Source organism: Gracilinanus agilis, chromosome 2 (assembly GCF_016433145.1).
Source record: "Gracilinanus agilis isolate LMUSP501 chromosome 2, AgileGrace, whole genome shotgun sequence".
NCBI lineage: Eukaryota > Metazoa > Chordata > Mammalia > Didelphimorphia > Didelphidae > Gracilinanus > Gracilinanus agilis.
In genome coordinates this window covers 146,209,653-146,237,107 of record NC_058131.1, presented here as the reverse complement: position 1 = coordinate 146,237,107, position 27,455 = coordinate 146,209,653, and positions in this window count along the sequence as shown.

Sequence of the window (27,455 nt, the reverse complement as noted above, 5' to 3'; positions counted from 1 at the left end):
CTTTGAAAGCAAGGACTACCTGGCTTTTATTTGTATCCACAGGACATAGTGTAGTACTTTGCACAAAGTAAGTGCTAATACATATTTTTTATTCATTTACTTACTACCAAAAAAATTAATCAGTGAAAGAAATGTTATAATGTAAGTTCCAAGAGGGAAAATTGTTAGTTTCAGTGGGACTCAGAGAAAGCTTCATGTAGAGTATTGCATTTGCATTGAACTTTAAAACATGAACAGGAATTCAATAAGTAAATATTTTCCTTTGAAGGAGAGGGTTGGATAGTAATCATAAGTGATAGGCTTTGAACATCTTTGACCCTGAATGCTAGTGTCACTAAGAAATGTCTAGGGTAATATGCTTATGATAGCAAAATCATAAAGAATGAATTCCATAAAGAGAAGAAGAAAAGGACAAGGAAAATGGAATGAAAAGGGAATGGAGGATATAATAAGAATAAAGAAGAAAATGAGGAAAGAAGAATGTCTGCCAGAGGGACAGAATGAAATCATGAAATGTTTTGATGTTAGGGAGTTCTATCTCCATAGTTCAATGTTTTAGTCATTGCCAATGGTCTGTTGGTTGGTTGTTGTCATTTGTACTCTTATGGGGAAAACCAGAGGAGATAACTTAAATATTATATGTGGGTTCAGAAGGGTGAGTAGGATACAGGAATGGACAATAGGTGGGGACTTAACAATTTAGGGAAACTGGGTTTAACTGTTAGGGAAAATGACTGTTGACAGAAGTGACAGTTAGGCCTAACTGTCACCCTGATCCATCTAGACAAGGGATAAACTCAGAGTATAATAAATACACACACTATGGGAACTTCAAGGTATGAAGAAAGCACACAGGGAAACAGTTTAATTGTTTTTTGAGAGGATAGGAGAGGGAGTGAGGTGAAACTATGTCTAACTGCCCAGGACTGGAGTCAAAAGGGTAAGTTCCTTAGCCAACCTAGCTTCTGCCAAGTTTGACAGCTTGGCTAAGGACCTGAGGAAGAGGGCTTGTATTTGGGTTCTCACAACTGATCCAGAGATGTCTTCAGGATGCCAGTAACCAACTCCTCCACAGCTGATGATCCAAAAGTAACCAGGTAGGGAGAGATGTCTGCAAACTGTCTACCAGAACACAAGTCTCTTCCCTACTCAGAGTTGACTTGCAGGATGATGTCTTCAGCCTTTACAACCTTCACCAATCTCCAAGATCCCAGGTCAAATAGGGATTTCTGATTGCACTTCTGCTCCAACCCCTCACAAAACAGCAATGTCTGTTGCTTAGCTCTCTCCTCCCTACCCCCTGCATTCTATTCAGAATGTCCATGACTTCCAGCCAAGACTTTCCCTAATATACTTGCAAAAATCTGCCTTTAGACTTTTAAAACCTATACCCATTACAGTACTCAAAGAAGACCAAAATGGCATCACTGGGTGTTGTCCTTTGGCTCATGCATAAATTGTAATTAAGCAAGATAGAGTTGCAAAGTCATCAGCTTCACTATCTCTTCCAGAATCATTGCGGTCCAGTGGCTAGACAAAAGTCAAGACAATTGGTGATGACCCAGAATGAAGAAAATGACTTTGATTTCTTCAGTGTCTAACCAAGTTCTCAGCATTCTACAGTGCCTGTTTCCACTGCCTTTCTAGCCATGGGAACAAATTGTTCTCATCTACTGCTAGGGGAAGTCCTTCTATGACTAGGGTAGATACCGCCTTAACTCATCACCAATAGAGGCTTGTTGTTTACCCCCAACATAGTTTAACTTGGGTAACAGATGGACATCAAAGGAGGAAAGCAGCCCTGAAAAGGACTCTAGTCCTTACACTAGTCTTCCCTGAACACCTCATACATCCCATGGTCTGTTATTGCTAAGGGAAAGTCAGTGCAATCAAACTGATATTTTTTAAATCACATCTCATTTTAGACTCCACAGAAATTTCTGTCAAGTAATTTTTCCCCCTCTGGTAAAATGAGGGCATGACAAATTTTTATGGGATTGAAAAGACTGTAGCCTTCATTCTAGATGAAGTTGTGTTGGTCTATTTTTAGAATATATAGCAAACATTTTAAATTTTCTAGTTTCTGAAATTCTTTTAGTTTTGCTGAGAATAAGGACACTCATATATCTGTCATGTAACTTTCTTCTAAAAATTAACATGTGTTTTGGATGAAACATTCTTATTCTCTCCAAAAAAAAAATTTATATGATCAGTCTTGTATTTGGGGAATGCTTGGAATTTCCCATTGCAAAATAATGCTTTAGTCTGTTTTTTTTTTTAAATTTTTAGTTTTCACGCTAACTGGGGGAAAGTGTCACTACAGTCTGTATGGATGCCTAAATTGGACCTGCAAATGGCTGATACTATTCTCAGAATGAGTGTTATGAGGTCCTAGAGTTCTTCAGAGCCACATGTTTAGGCAATGTCCTGTACTTCCAAAATAATAATAGTTTTCAATCAGAAGGGACCCTAGAGGTTATCTAACAAGTGGTTTTGCCCAGCCTCTGAATAACTTTTGTGAAGGAAACTCTTTTATAAAATTAATTAATTAAAACTCTTACCTTTCATCTTAGAATCTGGGTATTGCTTCAAAGGCAGAAGAGTGTTGAGGTGGTAATGGGGGTTAAGTGACTTGCCCAGGGTCACATAGCTAGGAAGTATCTGAGGTCAGATTTGAACCCAGGACCTCCTGTCTCTGGGCCTGGCTCCCAATCCACTGAGCTACCCAGCTATCCCCTGGGAACTTTTTAATGAATAAATTGATCTGATTTTTGGTGAGCTCTAATTGTTGGAGGATTCTTCCTTATTTTTGTAGTTGTTTAGTCATATTCAACTCTTTATGACCTCATTTGAGGTTTTCTTGACAAAGATACTGAAATGGTTTGCTATTTCCTGTTCCACCTCATTTTAAAGATGAGAGAACTGAGGCAAATAAGACTAAGTGACTTGCCCAGAGTCACAGAGCTGGTCATTATTTGAGGCTGGATTTGAACTGAGGTCTTTCTGACTCTAGACCTGCCATTCTATCCAGCGCGCTACCTAGCTCCCCGAGTTCTTTCTTATACTGAATTGAAATGTAATTTTCAACATTTTACAGAATCTCTAACTTGGAAAGGACTTCAAAAGCCATGTAGTTCAATTCATGACAAAGGTGGCCGTGGCCCCTACTAAAAGGTTTGGGGCACAGAATGGATGTCCACCTATAAGGAATGACATATACAGAATTCTTTTTCTTTGTCATGATTTCAACTACATGGCTGTGTTGTGCCAGGACAGAATGTAATGGTAGTTAGACAATCATCACCCCACCTAATCATACACACCGATCTTTCTTAACATAGTCCTTTTCAGGACTCTTTACTGTAGGTGTTCCTAAGTCTCTGACCCAAGCCCCTTTTTCATTGTTTACTTTCTTCCTTAAGAAATCTTACTCTTGGGTCACTTGACTCCAGTTGCCTAGCCCTAGCCTTTCTTCTAGCTTAGAATGGATACTTAGTATTGATTCCAAGATGGAATATAGGGGTGTAAAACAAAGACAAAAAACAAAACAACAACAAAAAAGCTAACTTTCTTTATGTATGTATTTATTGGGTTGTGCCATTCCTTTACTCAGTATCCTTCAGCAGCTCCCCATTGCCTATGGCAGCATTGGCAGATGTGCCCAGCTAGCCCTGGGGGAGCTGGCCTATTCCCCCTCTTCCAAGCCCTGAGGCCATTATTGCATGCTCTGTCCCTCTGTCCAGCTGCCAAAAGCAAGCACTTCCTCCCTCCACTCTCTGGGGCAATGCGGGGGACTCACAGGCAACTTGAAGTAGCAGTTTGGGTACCTGAACCTGAAAACCTTTGCCAACACTGCCCTATATAGTATGAACTCGGTGGTTTAGTATCAAGACCTTCTCTACTCTGGGACCACTTTAAATTTCCAACTTTATCTCATATTACTCTCTTTTAGATCTTTTCCATTCTATATCACTTTCCTTTTGTTCTTTCTCTTCTTTTCTCCTTCTGTTCTTTGCTATTGTTCCTTAAGCTTGGATACTCTTTCTTCCCTTGACCTTCTTTATAACTTCTCTTATACCCAAAGATCTTGCATTATGGTTATGTGTGTACATGGTATTTTCCTATGTGTAAATGAAATTAACTCTAGCCCATTCATAGTCAAAAATCTACTTACCCTAGGCATCTAGATTATATCAATTTTATAAAATCCAAGATTTAATTGTATTTTTATTATATCCAAGATTTAATTTTCTGATTTTGTTCAAGAAAATTTCTCAGAGAAAGAAACTTGCTGATTCCTTAATCCAGAGAATGAACTGTTTGCAGAGAGATACCTGAAGAATCTACATTTAATCAAGAGATCCAGAATGAACTTTGGGTACAACTGATTGGACTGATGGATTTTCAACAGCTATTTTAATTGTACATGTTATACCAATAGGGGACTGCCCCCAATTGGTTTCTTGTCAATGCACTTAGCAAATATTGGTTTTGCTTTCTCTCTTTTCCATTTCCCCTCTTACCTCTAACTATTGTAATTAGAAGACCTTTGTGGGTATAAGATGATTATGTAAAATGATCACTTGGGGTAACTAGGCACCCAATATGATCATCAGGAGAGATTGTGTAAATGAAATTAACTCTAGCCTATTCATAGTCAAAAATCTACTTACCCTAGGCATCTAGATTATATCATCCCCACCTTCCTCAGGGGGAGTGGAGATGATTTAATCACATGTGACAATTCAGATGAAATCAAGATCAAGGGACTGCCTTTTGGGCAGTCCAAATCAGTGTAGAGGCTGCCATTGGTCCACTTGAATTAGAGGTGGACCCACAGGAAATGACAAGAGAGCTGTCTCTTTAAATACGTGGGTTACAGCCTGGTAAGGTGGTTCAGTGAGTTTGGGAGTTCAGGAGTTCAGGAGTTCCGGCTTTGGATTTGGGGCTGAAGGTGTTCGGCTGAGATTTCAGAATGCTCCTACTCTGAATTGTCACGTGGGTAAGTTAGGCTGACTTCCTTGGCCTACCTTGGCGTTTCCAAACTCTGCCTTAAGTAGGGCTTATAGCCTCTCTGATTTCTAAAGTCTTGTGGCTTGTAACCTAGTTTAATTAGCCTTTTAACCTTCTCTCTCCATCCAGGCCTCTCCAGGCCTGGACCAGCCTCTCCCTCACTTTAATTATGTACATTTACCTTCCTAATTGTAAATAAACTACCTTAAACTGGATGCTGACTTGGGTCTATTTTAATTATGGAATCAATCTGAATTTTTGATTCCTGGAGGCCACACTTTAAATATATATTTATAAAATACCTAAAAATCTCCCTCTTACACCTACTAGACTATTCTCTGAGAGGTTATGGATCATGTCTTAAAGTTTGTATTGCCTCTTACAAAATGCAAAGTATTGTGCACACAGCAGATGCTAAATAAGTGTTTGCCAAATTGAATTATCGATGAATTTATAATGTCAACATATATGCATGATTCAAGAACAATTTTTGCTGTCCTTTGAACAAAATTTACCTTTACCTCTATTTATCTGAACCGTCAAATAATTCCTCTTTCTCTTTGGCCACTACTGAAACATATCTGGAATATTTTCTCTTCTTTTGTATCCCATGTCTCTTTTAATTATTCTTACTAGTGGGTTTTTACTTGGGGGTCTGAGCATTTATTCCAAGCATGGTCTCACCAATGACTACTCAGAAATGCCAGCATGTCTAATTAATTAGTAAAGACTTACCAGTGGAGTCTGTATTATATCCAAGGCAAGCCTTCAACACAAACCTTTCTTGTCCTGTAGGCAGCAGCTGGCCCTGCTGAGCCAAAATAGATTGCTTTGTGGCCAAACCAGCAAGATATGAATTAAATTTATTTCACTTGGAAACAATTATTGGCATATATTAAAGATGAGAGCCTATAAAGGCCAGCATCATAAAGGCAGTAGCCCCATGCGTAAGAGGATATGTGGTTTCTATTAAGTAAACCAAAAGCTTGACGATTGGCGGATCTGACTTGCTCCAGGCAGATGGGGTCTATAATGCCTCATGGGGGAAGTCCAATGGCTTCTGCACATTTCCCAGAGAACTCTTACTGGCTTTTACAGTAAAAATGTGAATAGATCTCATGTGAAATCCCTGCTCACCACTGCCCATTCCTTCATACCAATTAAAGGCAAATTCCCATGATACAGCAGAAATGTGCATTAGGAAACATGGGATTCTTGTGTCCTGTTATTCTTAGTCTTCTCCTTGATTCAACTACAGAGCATCATCCTCATCCTTGCCCTTAGTCTATGATGTAGTTACATGATAATAGCTCTGAGTAAATATGAAAAGGGAAGAAAGTAATCTCAGATCAGATTCTGTGCCCATATCTCCCTTGTCCCTGAGAATATTCTGGGGAGCCCACTTATTTAGCTTCAATAGGAAAAAGGTCCTAGTCTTTGACACATGGGATCTTTGCTTTCCTGCCTCTTCCAGCCCTTCTTCTACCTCTCTCTCCTCTTTCTCTAACACCTCCACTGACTATTCTTCCTTCTGTCCCCTAAGTGTTAGAAAGGGTGCATGCCTTGGTGATCGTCTGGTTTGCCAAATTATTTGAGAGAAGTGTGTATTGAGGCCTTAGTGACTGACTTGGGGTCACTCAGCTGGTCACAGAGTTGGAATAAGAACCTGTATCTTCTAAATCCCTATGTAGTGCTCTCTCTAGTATACCTCGGCAGCTTTTCAAAAGAGTTGAATTCTTTATTAGCAGAGAATTTAATGTGAAGATTTGAAATAACAAGTAAGAAGTCTATCCTTGAACCTTCAATTTAGCATAATTTTAAAGGTCCATGACAGGAAGTCAGTGCTACCACCTTTTGTAAGTTGTTATCTTTATGCCAGAAAGTTGAAGAGATTAGCACATTTGGAATACAATAGATAAGTCTAAACCCAGATTAAAAACCAACTCTATAGTTATGACTGCCATTTATATAGCTCTTCAAAATTTGAAAACCACTTAACAGATATTATCTCACTGATCCAACTATATTAAGGGAAATAATATATATTGATAGTATTCTCTTTTTCACATGAGAAAATTGAGGTTCAGTAAATGTGTGACTTTCTCAGCATCATATATACCTAGTAAACTTCTGATGAAGTCATCAAATGAAAGTGATCCTGGAGGATGCTGGTAAATGTTTAACAAGTAGCTCTTTAAAAAATATTCAGATCATATTTTAAAGTTTAATCTTCATTATTAAAATTTCTCCATCATTTTCTTGAGACAAAACAATCAACAAAACAATAAATCTAGCCCTGATCTGTGGCATTTACTGATTTCTGGGAGATAAAAGATCACATTGAAAATTTAACATTTGGCTCTTGAGCCTTTGGAACTGACTCTAGTCCTGTGGCCACTAAACCAGGTTCATACTTTATAGATGATGTTACTTCTAGGGGAGTACCTTTATCTGACATAATTTGGAGTCTAAGGTCTGAAACAAATAAGACCTTTTAGAGGCACAAAGCTTAGTTGGGTTCATTTCCATCATCCTGATCCCAGGTTAAAAAAAAAGTTGCCAGAGAATTTCTCTAGGAGAAATTCCCATTAGTCTGAGAAGCTATGAGGCAAAACTAGGGTCACATAGAATCCTCCTTAAGGGTCCACACCAAGGAATCAGGTCAATCTATTTTAGTTAGGATGTATGTGCGTGTGTGTATTGTTATGATTAAAATTCTCTAGAGATGGTATCTTAATTTTACAATTAACTAACAATTAGTAAATAGCAAAAAGTGGGTCAGAGAAAGAGAGAGGGAGAAAAGCAAGAGCCTCTGCAAGAGGTTGAGTCAGCTCTGAGCCAAATAACATGCCCTCCTGAGTTGCTAATTCCAGGAAAAGTGGCCACTTTTTGTCCCCTCTATCAATTTATGCTTTTCATTATACACCTTTCCTGAGTATCTATGAATGGAGGACTCAAGCTTTAATCAGGACAAGAGGCAGGTTTTCTGGAGCCCAGGGGATCCACATAGTATTTAGAATGGCTGCATAGCTCATGTGTACTTTTCCCCATATGACCCAGTGTTTCTCAGCATGGGTCTAACTGATTGACTTCATTACTTAAGAGAACTCTTGTTTACAAATAAAACACAGAACTTGCCATCTAACCTTAGGATTTACCAAAAACAAAAGATATCAGCAAAAGGACCCATGGCATCAGCCTGCAGGGAGAAGCCAAGTTTACAGCTTCAGTCTAAAATCAAACTATTTTATCTTTATCTGTTTTGGGGGCCAAAAAGGGGTAGAAATTAATATTAACTTTCCACAGTATGTGTGTACGGCATTTATCATAGGCAGTCGGAATGCTAAAGCAGGAAATATCTTCAAAGGGATGGGGGTGTAAGATCAAATTACTAGTCTCCTGAGGAACCTGCATTTGGGTCAAGAACCAATAGCTATTTAGTTTAATATAATCAAAACCATTTAATTTACATTTTTTAATTTTCTCTAACTCTTGCTTGGTTTTAAAATCTTTCCTTTCCCAGAGATGACAAGTATACCATTCTGTGTTCACTTAACTTATTTATAGTTTCCCTCTTTATATTCAAGTCATTCACCCATTCTGAATTTATCTTGATGTAGGGTGTGAGATGTTGATCTAAACCTAATCTCTCCCATATTGTTTTACAAATTTCCCAGCAGTTTTTGTCAAATAGTGGATTCATGTCCCAAAAGTTGGGCTCTTTGGATTTATCATACACTGTCTTGCTGACATCATTAACCCCAAGTCTATTCCACTGATCCTCCCTTCTGTCTCTTAGCCAGTACCATATTGTTTTGATGACTGCTGCTTTATAGTATAGTTTAATATCTGGCACTGCTAGGCCCCCTTCTTTCACATTTTTTTTTTCATTATTTCCCTTGATATTCTTGATCTTTTGTTATTCCAAATGAAATTTGTCATAGTTTATTCTAATTCAGTAAAGAAGTTTTTTGGTAATTTGATAGGTATGGCACTAAATAGGTAAATTAATTTGGGTAGAATGGTCATTTTTATTATGTTAGCTTGTCCTACCCATGAGCAATCAATGGCTTTCCAATTGTTTAGATTCAGTTTTATTTGTTTGGAAAGTGTTTTGTAGTTGTTTTTGTATAATTGCTGTATTTGTTTTGGTAGATAGACTCCCAAGTATTTTATATTTTCTAGGGTGATTTTAAATGGTATTTCTCTTTCTACCTCTTGCTGCTCTAATGTGTTGGAAATGTATAGAAATGCTGATGATTTATGTGCATTTATTTTGTATCCTGCAACTTTGCTAAAGTTGTTGATTATTTCTACAAGCTTCTTAGTTGATTCTCTAGGATTTTTTAAGTATACCATCATATCATCTGCAAAGAGTGATAGCTTAGTTTCCTCATTGCCTATTTTGATACCTTCAATTTCTTTTTCTTCTCTAATTGTTACTGCTAGTGTTTCTAGTACAATGTTAAATAATAGAGGAGATAATGGGCATCCTTGTTTCACTCCTGATCTTATTGGGAAGGCTTCTAATTTATCCCCGTTGCATGTGATGTTTGTTGATGGTTTTAGGTATATACTGTTTATTATTTTTAGGAAAGGTCCTTCTATTCCTATACTTTCTAGTGTTTTCAATAGGAATGGATGCTGTATTTTGTCAAAGGCTTTTTCAGCATCTATTGAAATAATCATGTGGTTTTTGTTTGTTAGACTGTAAAACAATGTAGTCAAAATCAGAAGGGAAACAACAAATTGGGGAAAAAATCTTTATACCAAAAAACTCTGACAGGGGTCTAATTATTCAAATATACAAGGAGTTAAACCAATTGTATAAAAATCAAGCCATTTCCCAATTGATAAATGGCCAAGAGAAATGAATAGGCAATTTTCAGGTAAAGAAATCAAAAGTATCAATAAGCACATGAGAAAGTGTTCTAAATCTCTAATAATTAGAGAAATGCTAATCAAAACAACTCTTAGGTATCACCTCACACCTAGCAGATTGGCTAAAATGAAAGAAGGGGATAGTAATGAATGCTGGAGGGGAAGTGGCAAAATTGGGACATTAATGCATTGCTGGTGAAGTTGTGAACTGATCCAACCATTCTGGCTGGCAATTTGGAACTATGCTCAAAGGGCTATAAAAGATTGCCTGCCCTTTGATCCAGCCATACCATTGTTGGGTTTGTACCCCAAAGAGATCATAGATAAACAGACTTGTACGAAAATATTTATAGCTGTGCTTTTTGTGGTGGCAAGAAACTGGAAAAGGAGGGTATGTCCTTCAATTGGGGAATGGCTGAACAAATTGTGGTATATGCGGGTGATGGAATACTATTGTGCTCAAAGGAATAATAAACTAGAGGAGTTCCAGGTGAACTGGAATGACCTCCAGGAACTGATGCAGAGTGAGAGGAGCAGAGCCAGAAGAACATTGTACATAGAGACTGATACACTATGGTAAAATCGAATGTAATAGACTTCTGTACCAGCAGCAATGCAATGACCCAGGACAATTCTGAGGGATTTATGGTAAAGATGCTGCCCACATTCAGAGGAAGGACTGCAGGAGAGGAATCATATATGAAAAACAAATGCTTGAACACATGGGTTGGGGTGGACATGATTGGGGATGTAGACTCGAAACTACCACACCAATACAACTAACAACAATTTGGAAATAGGTTTTGATCAACGACACAGCATAAAACTAGTGGAAATGTGCGTTGGCTAAGGAGAGGGTGCGGGGGGGGGGGGTGAAGGGGAAAGTAGGAGCATGAATAACTATGTTAAAAAAGAACATTAATAAATGTTTTTAAAAAAAGAACAATAAAGCAAAGTAGAAAAAAAAGAACCAATATCTAGAAGTGAACATGGAATAACTAATTGATTTAAGATTGAGAAAGGAGGATGTCAAGGTTTTATATTGCCACCTTATTTGTTTAACTTTTATGTAGAGTACATAATGTATAATGCCAGACTGGACCAAACAAAAGCCAGAATTAAGGTTGTTGGAAGAAATATCAACAATCTTAGATATGCAGATGATACCACTCAGAAAGTGAAGTGAATACATGTGAAGTGAAGAAATATTAAGGAGCCTCTTGAAGAGGGCAAAAAAGGAGAGTATAAAAGTTGGCTTGAAGCTTAACATAAAAAAAAATACTAAGACTATGGCAAGCGGTCCTATAAATTCCTGGCAAATACAGGGAAAAGAGATGGAAGCAATGTCAAAGTTTATATTCTTAGTCTCAAAGATCATTGTATGTGGTAACTATAGCCATTAAATTAAAAGATGCTTATTCCTTTGAAGGAAAGCTATGGCAAATATGGACAGCATAATAAAAAGCCATGACGTCACCTTGCTGACAAAGGTCCATATAATCAAAGCTATGTTTTTTCTAGTAGTAATATATGACTGTGGAAAGTGAGACCATAAGGAAATCTTGAGTACTGCAGAAGCAATGTTTTTGAATTGTGGTGCTAGAGAAGACTTTTGAGAGTCCCTTAAAAAGCAAGGAGTTCAAATTAGTGAATGCTTAGATTAATTTAGACTACTCACTGGAAGGCTAAATACTGAAGCTTATATACTTTAGACACATAATGAGGACAAAAAAGACTAATGTAGGGAAAGATTGAGTAGGCAAAGGAAAGTAGGACAGCAGAGGACGAGATGGACAGGGCCATGGATAATAGATATTGGACAGACTGAGAGATAATGGAGGATAGAAGGGTCTTGTGTGCTATGGTGCATGAGATCACAAAGAGTTGGACTTGGCAATGAATTAATAATAACAGTGTGTGTTTGTGTGTGTATGTATATTTATATTTGTGGTGGGAGGGATGTCAATGTGTTCACTTAAACTCAAGGAGGATTTCTTTAAAAGTGTCCCCATCTACAGTCATCCACACTTTGATCCTGGCAGACCAAGGTCATCAGTGTCATCTTTGGAGTGTGGCCCCCTCATACTTGCAGCAAAGTAGAGGGGGGCTTATCATACTAGATGGTCTTTCCCCCTTTGCTGTCCATCTTCTTTTCCCAGGGCCTTATGTGGCTATATTATTATGGCTATTGTCTGACTTACTCCTGCCAACCTCAATAACATAGCTGGTTGCTTTATGAATATTTGCTGTTACTATGTGGTTCCTTTTCCTCATCTCCACTTTATATGAAATGAGTTTATTGTATCATATCAGTCCTATAGACTATTCAGTTGACCCAGAATGGATTGGACCTAAAGCCCAGTCCTCAAGTCAGTCTTTATAAACTTTCCTCTGGAAGAACCAACATTGAAATTTCAAGTCAATCCAACATGGAGAAAGGTTAACTCAAGCTCTCCCAGGTCTACATCCTCTCATCCTGATTCTTATCACCTATCACATGACATTTACTCAACAGGTAATTATGTGGTATAACCTGTTATAATATAAAGGGTGAGAAATCCAGAGACTCAGATAAGATATCTTAACTCTGACAGTTTTTGGCTGTAATTACAGTTTTCTCATCTGTAAAATAAGGACAATAATACCACTTTCATTACAGATGTGGAGAAATTATTTGTGAACCTTAAAGAGCTATGAAAGTATGAATTATTATTCCTTCCCAAAGTTATGTTCCTGGTCTTTTAAAAAAATATTCCTTCCCTTGGCAATCTCAGCCACTCTCATTGTTTTTACCAAAGTGAATGACTCCCTAATCTATACTATTAATCCTCAGTTTTGGACGACTGACTGTTTCTTTGGTGTCTCTTTTAGATCTCCAAACTTAATATGTTTCACACTGAGTTAATTATCATTTTCTGAGAAAATTATAACTTCTGATTTCTTTTTATTGGTGTTTAATGTTATCACCATTTATTCTTGAAATCCCATTGATTTGCATTCTGAAAGTTTTTCATTTCTCACCTATGAAATCATTCTCTGTGGAATCATAGAAGTTTACATTTGTAAGGGATCTCACTGGGCACCTAGTACAATCCATGACTAAAAGGAATCTCTTCTAAAAATATAAGACAAGGATTAATTCTACCTGAGGATTCTTCTCATTTTTTTTCAATTACTTCTCACTTTGTATTTCCACTGCCATTACACAAATTCAAGTCTTTGTTCTACATGTGTATATACATGTGTATATACATATATATATATGTATATACACACACACACACACATTTATATACATCTTATCTTCTGTCCTAGATTGTAATTTCCTTGAAGGCAAGCAAAGATTGTCTTACCACAGTGTCTAAAAATGTACATTTCACAGAGTTGGTGCTCAATAAATGTAATACTTCTCTCTCCAATCTTTTCTAGTTGCTTGACCATGTAGATACTGACCATTCTCGACCCTGCATCCCTGGAAATGCTAGTTCTGGAACCATAGTAGTTGACTATCACATGACTATCACAGTAGTTGACTATCCTGGAAATAATGAGTCAATCTACTTCCCTTTGTCTTTACTAACTATTATCGATTTAATTTTCCAAGCCAAAATATTCTGTTTTGGCCACTATTCCTTTATCTATAAGAGTCGCCTATGTATAGATAGCATACACACACATATAGGAGCAACATATATATAAATATATTGTTGGCACATTATATTTATTAATATGTATTATGTATAACACATTATTGATTCATTTTTCTTTTCTGAGTTGCCATTTACTTTTATTTTCACATATTACATGATATAATGTACATCATAATTTAATATATATGATTTGTTATAAATATATAACAAATTATAATAAATATCCATATCTAAGAGAAACAAATTTTCATATTAGCTATATAAAAAATTTCTTCAAATTTAGTGAATATATTTTATTATTTTACTTGACAATTCAGAGAATTTTCTTGTTTAATTCGTGATGTTTCATTTGCAAATGTTTTTGTAATTTTTCTAAAGCCATGGGATGATCATTTCCAATTTGGTTACACAACACCTAGATATGTAACAGACACACTAGAATCTAGCTCAGATTGGAGAGGACTATTGGCACATCTGTGTTTCTTTTTTATTTGGAATTCAGCATTGCAATGTGATTTGTGAATGTTTGTTTCTTTGTCAGTTTTCATTATTAGCGATTTTAGTTTAATGTTGCTTCAAACTTAGCATTTTTGTCTAATTATCTATAATGAGTTTTAGTAGAAAAAAATTTTATAGTGAAAAAAAATGACCCTCAGACAGAATATAAATGAACAGTGTTTATTATGTATTTACTCTGCTGAGACAGACTGAAGATCTACTAATTTTACTACATGCATTAATGGGTGCTTTCAGTGATTGATTCTAGACCAATGAGAAGCCAATGTTCCCATCATATCAATGCTTTTGACTAATATCTGAGGGTCTTACATATCTCCCATCTGGAGGTAGCTCTTTGTGGATAGAGGCACCTACGTGGTACAGTGGATAGAGTGCTGGGCCTGGAATTAGGAAGACCTGAATTAAAACTCAACTTCAGATATTTCCTAGCTGTATACCCTAGGCAAGTCACTTAATCACTATTTCCCTCAGTTTCCACATAAGTAAAGTGGAAATAATGATAGTATCTACTTCTCATGGTTGTTATGAGGACAAAATGATATAATTGTAAAGTACTTAGCATAGTGCCTGACACATAGTAAGTGCTATATAAATGTTAGCTATTAGCTATTTTCTCCTGAAAGCAGATACATTACGTGAACAGAAAAGCTTATGATTTTGCTGTCTTTGTCTATCATTATAATTTATTTCTTCATGATGCTTCCATGCCATTTTCTAAATGAAGAATTTTCTGATGAGTAGAGTCAACTGCTCTATTCATCAATTACCTTCTTTTTATTTTGTCTAAAGTGAATTTTTATTTTTGTATACAGTGATTATATATAGATATTTTTATATAGTGATAGAATAAAAGTTTATATATTGATAGAATATAAGTTCCATGAGAACAAAAAGTGTTTTGTTCTTGTTTTTATAGTCTCAGTGCTCACCATAGTTCCTGCCCCAGTGCTAAATAAATGTTTGTTGCCAGAAGGTGTTAAATAAATGCTTGTTGATTGATTGATGATTAAACAGTTTATTGGTAGAGGGAATTTTCTCACTAAAAATTCCATCCACAAATGAGTTGGACAGGAATGGATGAAGATTTTTTTTAAAAAAAGTAATGAATGTATGGGGAATAAAATAACAGTTGTAGGACACAAAAATTCTTGGAGATTGTCAGTGAAGGGAAAGAAAAAAAAGATACAGCTATGCAGCTAGAGGGAGCAGCAGAGTTAAATGAAATCTTTTTCAAGAGGAAAGAACTATGTTATTTGTGGGAAAGGAAACTGAAGACACTAAAGTCAGGATACAGAAGTAATATAACAAAAGAGATGAGGCTGAGAACAGAAAGAAAAGATTTCAACTTGATATTCTTAATAAGATAGGTGTAGGGACAATCTGATGAATATGAAGAAGGTAGAAGTGAGATTAGGGGTTTACAGAAAGTGCATGAGATTTGAAAAAGACACACGGATGAGTATACTAAAGATTCAGTGAAAGAGGGATGGAAAGGATTACTGAGCATCAATGAGGGGACAGTTAAAGTTAAATAGCATATTTCGTAATAGGTCAACTCATCAGGCAATCTTCAAATCATAGCCACCTTCGTTCTAGCCACCTTCTTCCTCTTTTTCCTTCTCCTCATCCTTTTTGTCTTCCTTTTTGCCAGAACTTTGAACTCCACTGCCCGCTCTGTGGGGATTACTAGGTAATGCTATCTTCCTATATTATTATTGCTACATTTCTACTATCTTGTCTCAAATCAGGCCATCACACTAGTTACTGTTTATCTCCAAACTATTTATGTATATTCTTGACCTTCTTTCCAACTCTAGTTTTTACCATGTTTTTCCTTTCCCCATTAGAATAATAACTGCCCTCTTTAAGGGCAATAGGGACTGTTGTTTACATCTGTGTCTCCAAAACTTAATACAGTTCCCATTAGTACCAACATTAGATCCAGACAAGCAGGATACCATTCCTAGACCCTGTACTTTAGAGGGCCTCACACTTTGGAAGTCCTCATTCACTATAAGCACAAAAAAATTAAGTTAAAATAAAATATGCAGAAAAAAACAAAAATTATGAATGACCTGCACAACCAAACACATATTACCTTATTTATATGGAATATTCTTGTATGGGGCAGGAATGTCTGAATACACCTAAATTAAGCCAGCCAATTGTCCTGAATAATGCTATGCAAGGGTGGTGTGGATGCTGTGGAAATATAGAGGATAGCTAGCGGTGGACTATGACCACACAGCAAAATATCCCAGTTTGGAGCTGATTTGGCTGGTTGTTCCACCTATGCAAGTGACAAGTATCGGGACTTATCCTACCCATTTTGATTCACACCTCTCCACAGTCACCACTGCTGCCTTTGAAGTAGGGACAGGAGGAGAAAGAGGAAACCAGAGACCCCTCTCATTGCTCAAGAGCCCTTGGTACCATTTGGCAGCTGTTGCCTAGTCGACCTCTGTCCCAGGATGCTGTGAAGGTGCAGGATTAGCAGAATTCTTCTTTTTTTTTTTAACCCTTACCATAAGTTTGAACATTGAATCCAAAAATCACTTTCATAAGTGGAAAAACTCAGAAGGTGATTTCAAACCACAATACTCTCTTGACCCTTTTTTTTAAAACCCTTACCTTCGGTCGTAGAATCAATACTGTGTATTGGCTCCAAAGCAGAAGAGCAGTAAAGGCTAGGCAATGGGGGTCAAGTGACTTGCCCAGGGTCACAAAGCTTGGAAGTGTCTGAGATCAGATTTGAACCCAGGAACTCCTTTCTCTAGGTCTGGCTCTCAATCCACCGAGCTACCCAGCTGCCCCCCAGCAAGATTCTGAAAGTCTTCTGTGCATTGGAAGAAAACATCATGGCCAGGGGCATCACAGGTCTCTCCAGTAGTAGGATGAGGCAAGTAGGGCAGAAATGGACAGTCACTGTCAAACTCCTGCTCTGCATACCTCTTTCCCTTTTAACCCAAAATACCATGGGTTAGAAACAAGTATACAGTGGAGATATAATGATAATAGTAACATCAGCAAGCTAGCATTTAAATAACACTTTAATGTTTACAATATGCTATACATTTTGTTATCTCATTTATTCTTCAAAACAACATGGAGGGTGGCTCCTGTTATTATTCCCTTTTTAAACGTGAGAAAACCATGCAGAGGTTCAATGCTTTGTTTATTGTCACACAGCTAACAAATGTCTGAATCCAGGATTCAAACATATCTTCCTGATTTTAGGTCCAAAGATAGCTCCAGTGAGCCATGTAGTCTAGACATCTCAAATGCAATTTTAAAAACCTCAGATAATAGATTTAGATTTGGTAACACACCTTTTTGTTCTTTATTACTTAGGGGATTGAGGGGGACTAGAAGAAGCAGGTACAATCTGCATTGTGGATGATTTTACCTTGGTGTAAGGAGTTAGTAAGAGGCAGCTTGACCCTTGCTTGATGTGTTAACTGCGTGAACATTTACATTTTCAGTGCCCAGCACAAGTATCCTCCAGATTATATTGACAATGCACTGATATTAGTAAAAATTTTTATTCATTTATAAGTCATATGCATATACTACTCTACTAAAGATACATTATGAAACACACAGAAATAGATATTAAAATGAGATGAAGAGGGAACAATTTTAAAATTTTATTTAATTTATCAATGATAACAAAAACTTTTAGCTTTTAAAAATATTAATTAGTGAAAACAGTATGATTAAATATGCTTTATTTTTAAAAAAAACAAACCTGTATATATTCTGGCAGATAGGGCAGAGTCTTAAATAATAACTGTTTGAATAATTAATGACATACTTAATTTGATTTACATAGTCAGGCATTTGAATTTTTAAGGCTATTTTACTGAAAGATAAACAAGAAAACAATTAATAACAGACCATAAGTCATTTAATGTTTTTATATTAATCAGAGCAATAAGGTAGGAATGGAACCTCTGAGTTTACTAGTAGAGTCTAGGGACTCTCAGGAGGAGGGAATCTCCTTTATCTATTTAGGTCTGTATTTTTGCTGTAATTATAGACTTAGAGAGACACCCAGAAAGTGAGAAGTATTGATTTGTCTACAGTCATACAGGCTCTATGCCTCAGAGGCAGGACTTGTAACTCAAGTCTTCCTGGTTCCAAGGCCAGCTCCCTATTTACTACACCCCTATGCCTCTCTTAATTTTTTTCTCAATTTATGGTTTCTTTGATAGTCATTTCATTTCATATTTTATTCAGAATTGTGTATTGCTGCTATTACATTTTGTTTGTATTACTGGTTTTAGACAATTATATTCCAACTGGACAGGAGATGTTCTCCAAACTCCATTATCTCTTGCCTCTATGCATTTGTGTGGTCTCTCCTCCAAGCCTGGAACGTGCTACTTACTCCCTCTTCATCTGAAATCTTTTCCCATAAAGGTTCAGACTAGGTGACCTTCTTTCTCTTGGCTCTAAGTTCTTTCTCATCTAACTTTTTCTTGAGTTCTTTGCATTTCAACCTTGCACTTGTTATAAACTACCTTGCATCAATTTTAAAAATATGTTGACATGTCATAATAGCATGCTCCAAAAGGGTCAGGATTATATTTTTATCTTTTTAGTGTCAAAGCCTAATAAATAAGCATGTATTTAGAGACTGCTATATGCCAGATACTACGCTGGTAAAATAGATTCAAATAAAAAAAGAGAGATAATGTCTATTCTCATTGAACTTATATTTTCTTAGGACAAAGCAATGTGTTCACAGATGAGTAAATAGAGGTAAAAAACAAAATAAAAACACAGTAATTTTGAATGGTGTTAACAACTGGAGGAATAAGGAAAGGGAAGGAGGTGGGAGTGGAACTAAGTCTAAAAGGGCATTAAAGAGGGAGAAAAACCCAGGTGTAGGGTGCAAAGAAAGAATATGGGATGTATGGCATGCATTGCAGTTTGAGAATTGTATCACTGAATGAGTAGCCCACCTCTCTCTCTCTCTCTCTCTCCATGCACATACATATGCATATATATATATGCATATGTATGTGTTTCTGTATGTGTATGTATTTATTTATATGTCTCTAGACAGCTGGACTGATCCTCAGAAAGCAGATTCAATCTATTGTCCTGAATGTATGGCCCTATTTTTCAGCAAATTCCACTGGCATAGGTTTCATAATATACAATTTTATTTTATATAATTTTATTATTATATAATTTTACTATATAATATATTATATTATTTATAAAATATGCTTATATTTTATATGCACTGGCCACCTATGTGCCTATAAGTATAATGTAATTTCATTGCTTATCCCTTTAATCACATCTGTTTTGATTGTTACCTTTTCTGAAGTTGTTATTGATAACACTACTTTTAAAATTCACTTGAAGCATCATCCTTGTTGAGACCCCAAACAGATCTTAATGAGTTATTGTAAAATGTGTTGGTAATTGGCCTCCTATAATATTCCAGGTCAGTGATGGTCAAACTACAGCCCAATGGGCCAGCCCCCCTGAAATGTTCTATCCCACTTTGTGACATTATTCATAATCTGATGAATACAGTACAATGAAACTCTGAAAGAGTTGCTTTAGAAACAGATTGACAGATGAGCATTTCCTTTCCTTTGACCCCCTCTTTAAAAAGTTGGCCCATCCCTATTCCAGGTGATTCCCTGCCAGCCTACCCCTAATATCCAGTTTGTCCTTTCTCTTCCTGTGACTCAGGTATAGGATTTCTCGACACCAACCTGCTTCATCTTTGATCTGGCCCAATCTCCTGCTATGATTGGGGACAGGATACCTGGGCACTGCACTGCCTAGGTGCTGATCTGGCCCCATCTCCTTCTTTGATTTGGGCTCAGGGTCACCTGGTTCTTGTTTCACTACTGAGCTAGTCCTGTCTTCTTCCATGGGTCCTGGATAACTTTTCTCTGCTCAGAGCCTCTCTAGGATTCTTGATGCCTTTACCAAAGCTTCTGGTATGTTTGTAGAGAATCTGGTCTTCTCTAGTTTCTGACATACCCCACTACTCCTTTTTATTTTATGACTTTCTCCTGTGATTATATTGAGAAGCAAATTGAAGATGGCCATACTACTATGTCAGTGACAGGAGCTGTCCAGCTTTGACTAGTTTTAGGGAGTCTAGATGACAGCTGCAGGAGAATGTTGCCAACATAAAAACATAGCCCCTGGAAACTAGGTCCAGAAAATTGTGTAAAGTCATTGTAGAGCTCAGATCTTCACAGAAATGACTTTTGCCTTCATCCCTGGGCTCACTTTTCACTCCCTCTTCCAACTCCATTCTGATCCCACTTTCTTCCGAACCCTGTCCTTTGCCTCTAGCACATCTGTCCAGCAACCTGTATCCTCAGTCACTGACTATAGTTTTAGCAATACCCAGCCAAGCTTTGTCCCCTCTCTGAGAGGTACCTCCCGGCATTAGCCTTTTTTCATTCTCCGAGTGTAGAGGATTCGGTCTGTGACATGGAGGAATCTCACCTTTAGATTCTGGGAGGCTCCATCAAACCATTTGGGGACAGATTACCAGTAGGAATGATTCAATAGTCCAGAAGCACAAGTGGAGCAAGTAGACAGAGGAAGCAATTCAGAGTTGATGGTAAGTACAACATAAAATCAAAAGGGGAAAAAGATTTTAGGCTATTTATTCACCAAGGTAGCAATGATGTATGGAAGTGTACCAATTTGGGAATCAGAGGGCCCAAGATTAAATCCCAGCTCTATTTCTTATGGCTGCTGTGGCCTGGGGCAAATAAATCACATGACCTCTCTAGGCTTTAGTTTTCTTATAATAAAATGAGACAGGATTGGACAAGATGATCCTAAAGGCCCCTCCTAGCTTTAGATATGTATTCCTAAGTGACTGAGCATGGCCATGGTGTTGAGTCTGGGGAGAGAATCAAGCATTGCCCCATTGGAATTGCAATAAGTCTCTGATGCAGGAAATAAAAGAGAAAGAAAAGAGTAACATTTTTGTTTTTCAGTGACAACAACCCTTTTTATGCTATATCTCATTGGCATTTTGTATCTTCATGAGTCTGGGCTTCAGGAAGTGGGGAGAGAGGAGATAGGAGGAAGCAATTAAAGTATAATATGCAGGCCATTGCATTTTATGACCTCATTAAATCAATTAGTTACTCAGATGTGAATGGCTCAGTGCCAGCTTAATGATGGCAAACAATAAATTATCCCACATTGCCTAATAAAAATGGATAAATTCATACTATTAGGAGTTTTATGTATTTCTATTAAATTCCTGCTGGAGTGTCAAGTAGTAAAGTGTTTTGCATTTATCCTGACAGCATGAATTCTAAATTCACATCATCATTTCAATGCTAGGGTCATCATCACTACTGGTATTCATAAAAATAATAGAAACAAATATTCTTGAGGGGAAAAAGAGAAAAGAATATTTCATAGAGTAGAAAAGCAGTTTATGTCATTCACTCTTTCCAGGATATATATAATTTAAAAACCTTTATATTCAAACTCATCACTCTTTGCCACAAGAATATAAGCAAGTAGAATCACTATCCATCTCTTACAGATTCAACATGAACATAGTGAGGGTAAGGAACTTCTCTCAGCTCATATTGTAATAGAGATATAGAACTGCCCTTTAGACACCTGGCAGAGTTATGTCCCAAGGCTCAGACATCATTCACTAGCCCTTTCTAAGAGGATAGTCTTTTGATTGATCAGAATCATTCATGAGCACCAGAGTTGCTTGTAGCTAAAGTGGAACACTTCTATGGTATTATTTCATGGATAGCAAACAAATAAATAAAACAAATCCTCTACCTATCAAATTTCTGGTAGGGTATAAAAATGGTCCCCTAAGAAACTCTTTTGAGGTTTTCAAATTCTGGGCAAAATAACAAATGTTATTTAGAAGGAGTAATAACTGAGTCACTATCAACCATTAATAACTTAGTTGGAATTAAATTTATTAAATTTGCTGCAGTTATTTTGTAAGGCCACAAGAAAGCAGGTGAGGACACAGGGGTAAGATTAATAAGGGGGTCAGTAAAGTTCTATATCTCCAAGTTCTTACCTGGGTGTTCATGAACTTGGTTTTCAAAAAAAATGTTTGATAGTTCTATTTCCATAAATTTAGCAGCATTTCCCCACCTCTAGTACAAGCTCTCTTTAAAGGCCTGGTGAATTGAATCAAATAAACACTATATTATTGTTGGTTAAAGTGTTATTTCAAGTTTCTTAGGGTTTTTTTTAAAGTAATATTGTGAACTAGATTCATGTAAATTTGACAAAGAGAAATGGAACTGTATTGAGGTGCATTGTACATATTCTATGCAGTTCACTACATATACTTTGCATTCTTGCCAAAGTATGCATGAATGTGTATCTTTGATTGGCTTGGATAGCTACCATATTTATTTGATTATTGAAAAACTAACATATTGCAGTGGAACTAAACCTTCATCAAAGAATGTTTTCTATTAACTGTGATGATGGTGACAATAATTGATGGAGAAGATGCAAGCAAAGAACATCAAAGGAGTCCTGGGATCATTGGTTCAAAGATATCTAGAGACAAAGAAATTCAATTTTGGGAACTCTCCCATGACTGAAAAATAGAAGGATCATCTGAGTTATGTAAGAGTTAAATTAATATCTAATATTTCAATTATTATTTTTTTAAGTTATATTATCTGACAAAATAGAACCACATGACAAAGTTTTCTGCCTGCTCAAAATGCTTGCTCCACTAAAGCCACTGACAGGAAGAAGAAGAGCACCAGACATTGAACTCCACCCAATTTATCTCCTGTCTACATCAGCACTTAATGACAGAAAGTGAGTGGGGTTCTGGGAATCATAGTTTTACTGGTGATACTGGGGATCATAGTTTTTAGGGTGACAGATTCTAATTTCACAATTCCCCCTGAGATCCTTTGGAAGACTAGTCTCCCCAATGGATCTTGTAAATATAACCAAATTATAAATTGCAATAATTTGTGGGAAAAGGGAAAGTGAACAAAACCAATGATTGCTAGGTACACTAACAAAAAGCCAATTAGGGGGCAGTCACTTTTGGCATGAGAGTATACATACAAAATAAATGTGTTACAACCCCCCACAGCTCAATTCCACTACAACCTAAAGTTCATTCTAAATTTTTTGGTGCAGTGTGATATTTTTGCAGGTATCCCCATGGCATCTTCTCCAAGCAGTTCACTTTCTGGATTCTGGGAGGTAGCAAGTTACTTAACTTTTATAAAACTAGAATTTTATAACAATTATACACTCCCTTCTGAGGAGGGTGTTGTCAAACACATGGTTCAGCTCAGGATACATTAATTTTCACTAAGAAAACAGTTTTATGAAAAACAGTAGTATAGCAGCTAATTCAAGAAAACCTTTTGGGTCTAAAGCGTCACCAAGAATCTAGATCATTCTGGTAGAGGCAGATTAAGCTGCAGAGTTAAAAAATCTTCTAGAAGATACTTAGACTTCATGGGAAAATGCTCCATCTTTGGAGCCATCCAAGTGTACCACACCCTAGGAAAATCTTTCCAGCTCAACATCTGGTATGAGACTATAAAAGGCATGTTCTTATATGTCTCATCCATTACATTTTTATAAATGTGGAGGTGGGGATGTAATATAATAGTGCTACAGCACTTCACATCAGATCCTAAATGGACCCTTTACCTCTTGTTACAAATAACTCAAAGGCACTTTTATAATGTTATCTTCTCTAGTCCAGTCATATAGAGAATACAAATAAAGAGTATGTAACAGCATATATAGCTAATTGTCAAAACACAGTAACTTAAAGTTGATATAATGTAACAGAACTTAATAAAACAAAATAAAATCTTGAAACAAGCAATCAGCAAATACAATATATGTGACAGGAGATAGGCACTAATTTCAAGAGTCCTTTTTTCCAATTCTGATACAGAAACTTCCATAAAACAATTGAGTCTGAAAGGCTTAAAAATCTACCTCTAGACACTTTAAGGTTCCTTCCCCTCCCCAGGATCATTATCCTTTTAGGTTCCTTTTGTCACACCTCTGGGATCATCCATAGTGAGGGAGAATTCTGCACCGAATATAGTGTGGAGGAAACCCATATTGGATATATTGTAGAGACTGGGCAAGTCAGAATGGCAAAGGGTTGTAGAGAGATGAATCTCTCCTTGCAATCACAAGGACCAATGCACCCAGGAACAGTAGGAAGAAAAGACATCCTTAAACCGGGAGCTGTTTGAGATAGGTAATGCACCGTTCTTTCATAGAGTGATCCATGCTTGCAATTCTACTTCCTTTTTGGAAGAGTAACCTTCCTTCCCCTTCCCCTTAGGGTAAAATGCCAGGGAGCAGCTTACTTCCCTTGCCACATGGACAGGGAGTTGAGGGATTGCCCAAGGGAAACATACCCAGACTTTCAAGGCAAGCAGTGACTAAGCATTCAGCTATTGGCAATGTAAGGGAAAGAGGGATTTTATACTTTCCAGGCCTCCAGAGGGCAGTTCCAATCAGCAGCAGCAACAGCAACAGCAGCAGTAACAGCAACAGGAGCAGGAGCAGGAGCAGGAGCAGGAAACTGGGACCACCCAGGGAATTAGCAGCAAGAGGCAGAATTGCAGCAACAGGCAGCAGCTCTGAGGGATGGATGAAAAGCCATGGCAGGAGAAAGATGGTTTCCTTTCAAACTAATCTACTCAGAGAGAATTAAGGGTTTCTGAACCCCACTTCTGGTCACCATAAAATGTAAGAGTTAAATTGATGTCTAATACTTCCAATTGTTATTTTTTTAAAGTTTGTTACCTGATAAAATAAAACTATATGACTAAGTTTTCTACCTGCTCAAAACGCCTGCTCTACCAAAGCCACCGAAAGGAAGAAGAAGAGTGCTATACATGAAACTCCACCCAGTTTATCTCTTGTCTAAGTCAGCATGTAATGACAGGAAGTGAGTGGTGTTCTTGGAATCGTAGTTTTGCTGGGATTACTGGGGATTATAATTTTTAGGGTGACATTCTAATTTCATAGTTATCCTTCCAGACTATCTTGTACTTTGCTATACTGTTACATGGTTTGTGACTAGAGCAAGACTTAAACTAAAATAGAGTGGGCCATTAATCCATATATAATGATCTCTGTGATATGCACATTAATTTAGTTTTAAAATGTAAAGTTATCTATGCTTTATTGTATTTTTATTTATTTTGTTAAATAGTTCCCAATTACATTTTAATTTGGTTTGGGTCCACTCATGAGTGCTATGAAATGTATGCATCTCTTGGGCAGTGTGTTTGACATCTCTAGCCTAGAGAGAGACTTGTGTCATGATTTGCATAGTTGGTTATCCTAAACACTTCACACAGAACCTATAAATTAAATCAAGGCACTTCAACATAAGAATTCTCAAGATTTAAGAAAGCCTTGATTCAAAGAGGATAACCAAAGGAATTAGGCAAGATGAGAATTTTGTCTAATATATCAAGCCAAGATATGTATTAATAACAAAACAACAACACCAAAAAAAAGGCAAGAGAATGTTCTGGCATTCATTAGTGAGGAAGGAGATAAAAATAAGTAAATGACTCCATGATGCACAGTGATAATTCTATTAAGATTCTCAGGAAAACCAATGAAAGATAGAAAAGAGGAAATTCGTTTTTCATTACTTTGCAGCTGTTGTGAAATACTATCAACATGGCATGGCAGCACATAGAAAAGCCCCAAGTCTTAAAGTCTGGAGAAGCAATATGGGAAATATTAGTAAGGGAAATATTTTTTAGTATCATCCAGTGTGGTTACCCTTTGAACCTTTCATGGAAGGAGCTATAATAAACAGTGAGACATGACCAACACTAAACATTTCAATAAGATACTCACTCCTGGAGAGCTGATAAATTGAGAAAGAAAGCTTCAAGTGTTCATTGCCAGATGTTCACCTAATTGAGGCCACATGTTAAACCATTGTGCATCATTGTGGTGAAGTAGAGACTATTGAGTTTGCAAGTAGGACAGCTGGGATCATATCCTAGCCCTGGCATTTTCTGATTGTGTAACCTTAGGTAAGTCTCTGAGTTTCTCTTATCTCATCTGCAAAATGGAGATGATTGTATTTATACAACCTAGCTTATAGAACTTGTGGGAAAAAAGAAATTTGCAATCAATAGAATAATTTATAAATATGAACCAATAATAGATACATATAGCATTATTATTCTACTTCCACTCAATTTTGCTTGGATAATGGTGTATATTTATAAAGAATTTCATGCTTACAATGAGCCATATATACATTTTAAAATCTGATACTTGTTGTGCTGGCAGATTTATAATGATAATATGGTTACAAAGATCCAAAATTTCACCAGTGTGTGTATTACCCCTTTTTTGATGTAGATTCCAACTCTCTTTATGTTGGTAGGACAGTCTCAATGTTTAACTGTAGCTAAACCAACTCTCACCTGTTGGTCAATCTTTTGGTGATGAAGGGTTTTTTAAACCTAACTGGGCTGGTTCCCAGAAGAATTTTCCTAAAACTTCCCAATAGACTATGAATAAGTCTTAGAGAGCAAGAACTATCTCTTGCCTTTTTTGTACCCCCAGAACTTAGCACAGTGAGGTAGCAGATACTTAATAAATACCTATTGAGGACCATTAAATCAATACACATGCATTAAGCCCCTGCTAGGGGATAGGGGATAGACACTGGGGAAACAGTACAAAGAATGTAATCATCCTTTCTCACAAGAAGTCAACACTATGTACTTACATAATTATATATAGAATAAATGTAAGGAGCATAAATGTAAACAAATAAAAAGTGGTGAAATGCCAGTTTAAGAGGGAGAGTTTGAGCACTTAAAGAGATCAGGAAAGTCTTCATAAAAGATATGATGCTTGAGCTGCATCTTGATGAAAGCTGAGATTCCATGAGGTGGAGGTAGAAGGAGAGTACATTCCAGAAATGAGAGACAGACACTACAGGGTCATGGAGATGTGAGATGGAGTGTCCTGTGGGAAGAAAAAAGATAAGTCAGTCTGGCTGGATCAGAGAGTACATGAGGTTAAGTGATGTAGGCTATTGTTTTGCTGGCAAAGTCTTTAGGAATCCAAGATTACCTCTTCACTTTGGTAAGACAGCATGGTAGAATAGGACTTTAGTACAGAAATGCAAACATCATAATTCTCATTTTATAGATGAGGAAACTGAAGCTCAGAGAAATTAAGTGACGTAGCTTAAGTCACATAAGTAGTAAGTGGCAGAATCCAGAACTTGAATTGAGGTCTTCTGACTCCAAGGCAGGTATCCTTTCCATTGGGCCTAATTTTTCCTTTATTCATTTGACCTTGGAGACTCAGTTTCCTCATAGCACCTCCCTCACAAAGCTGTTG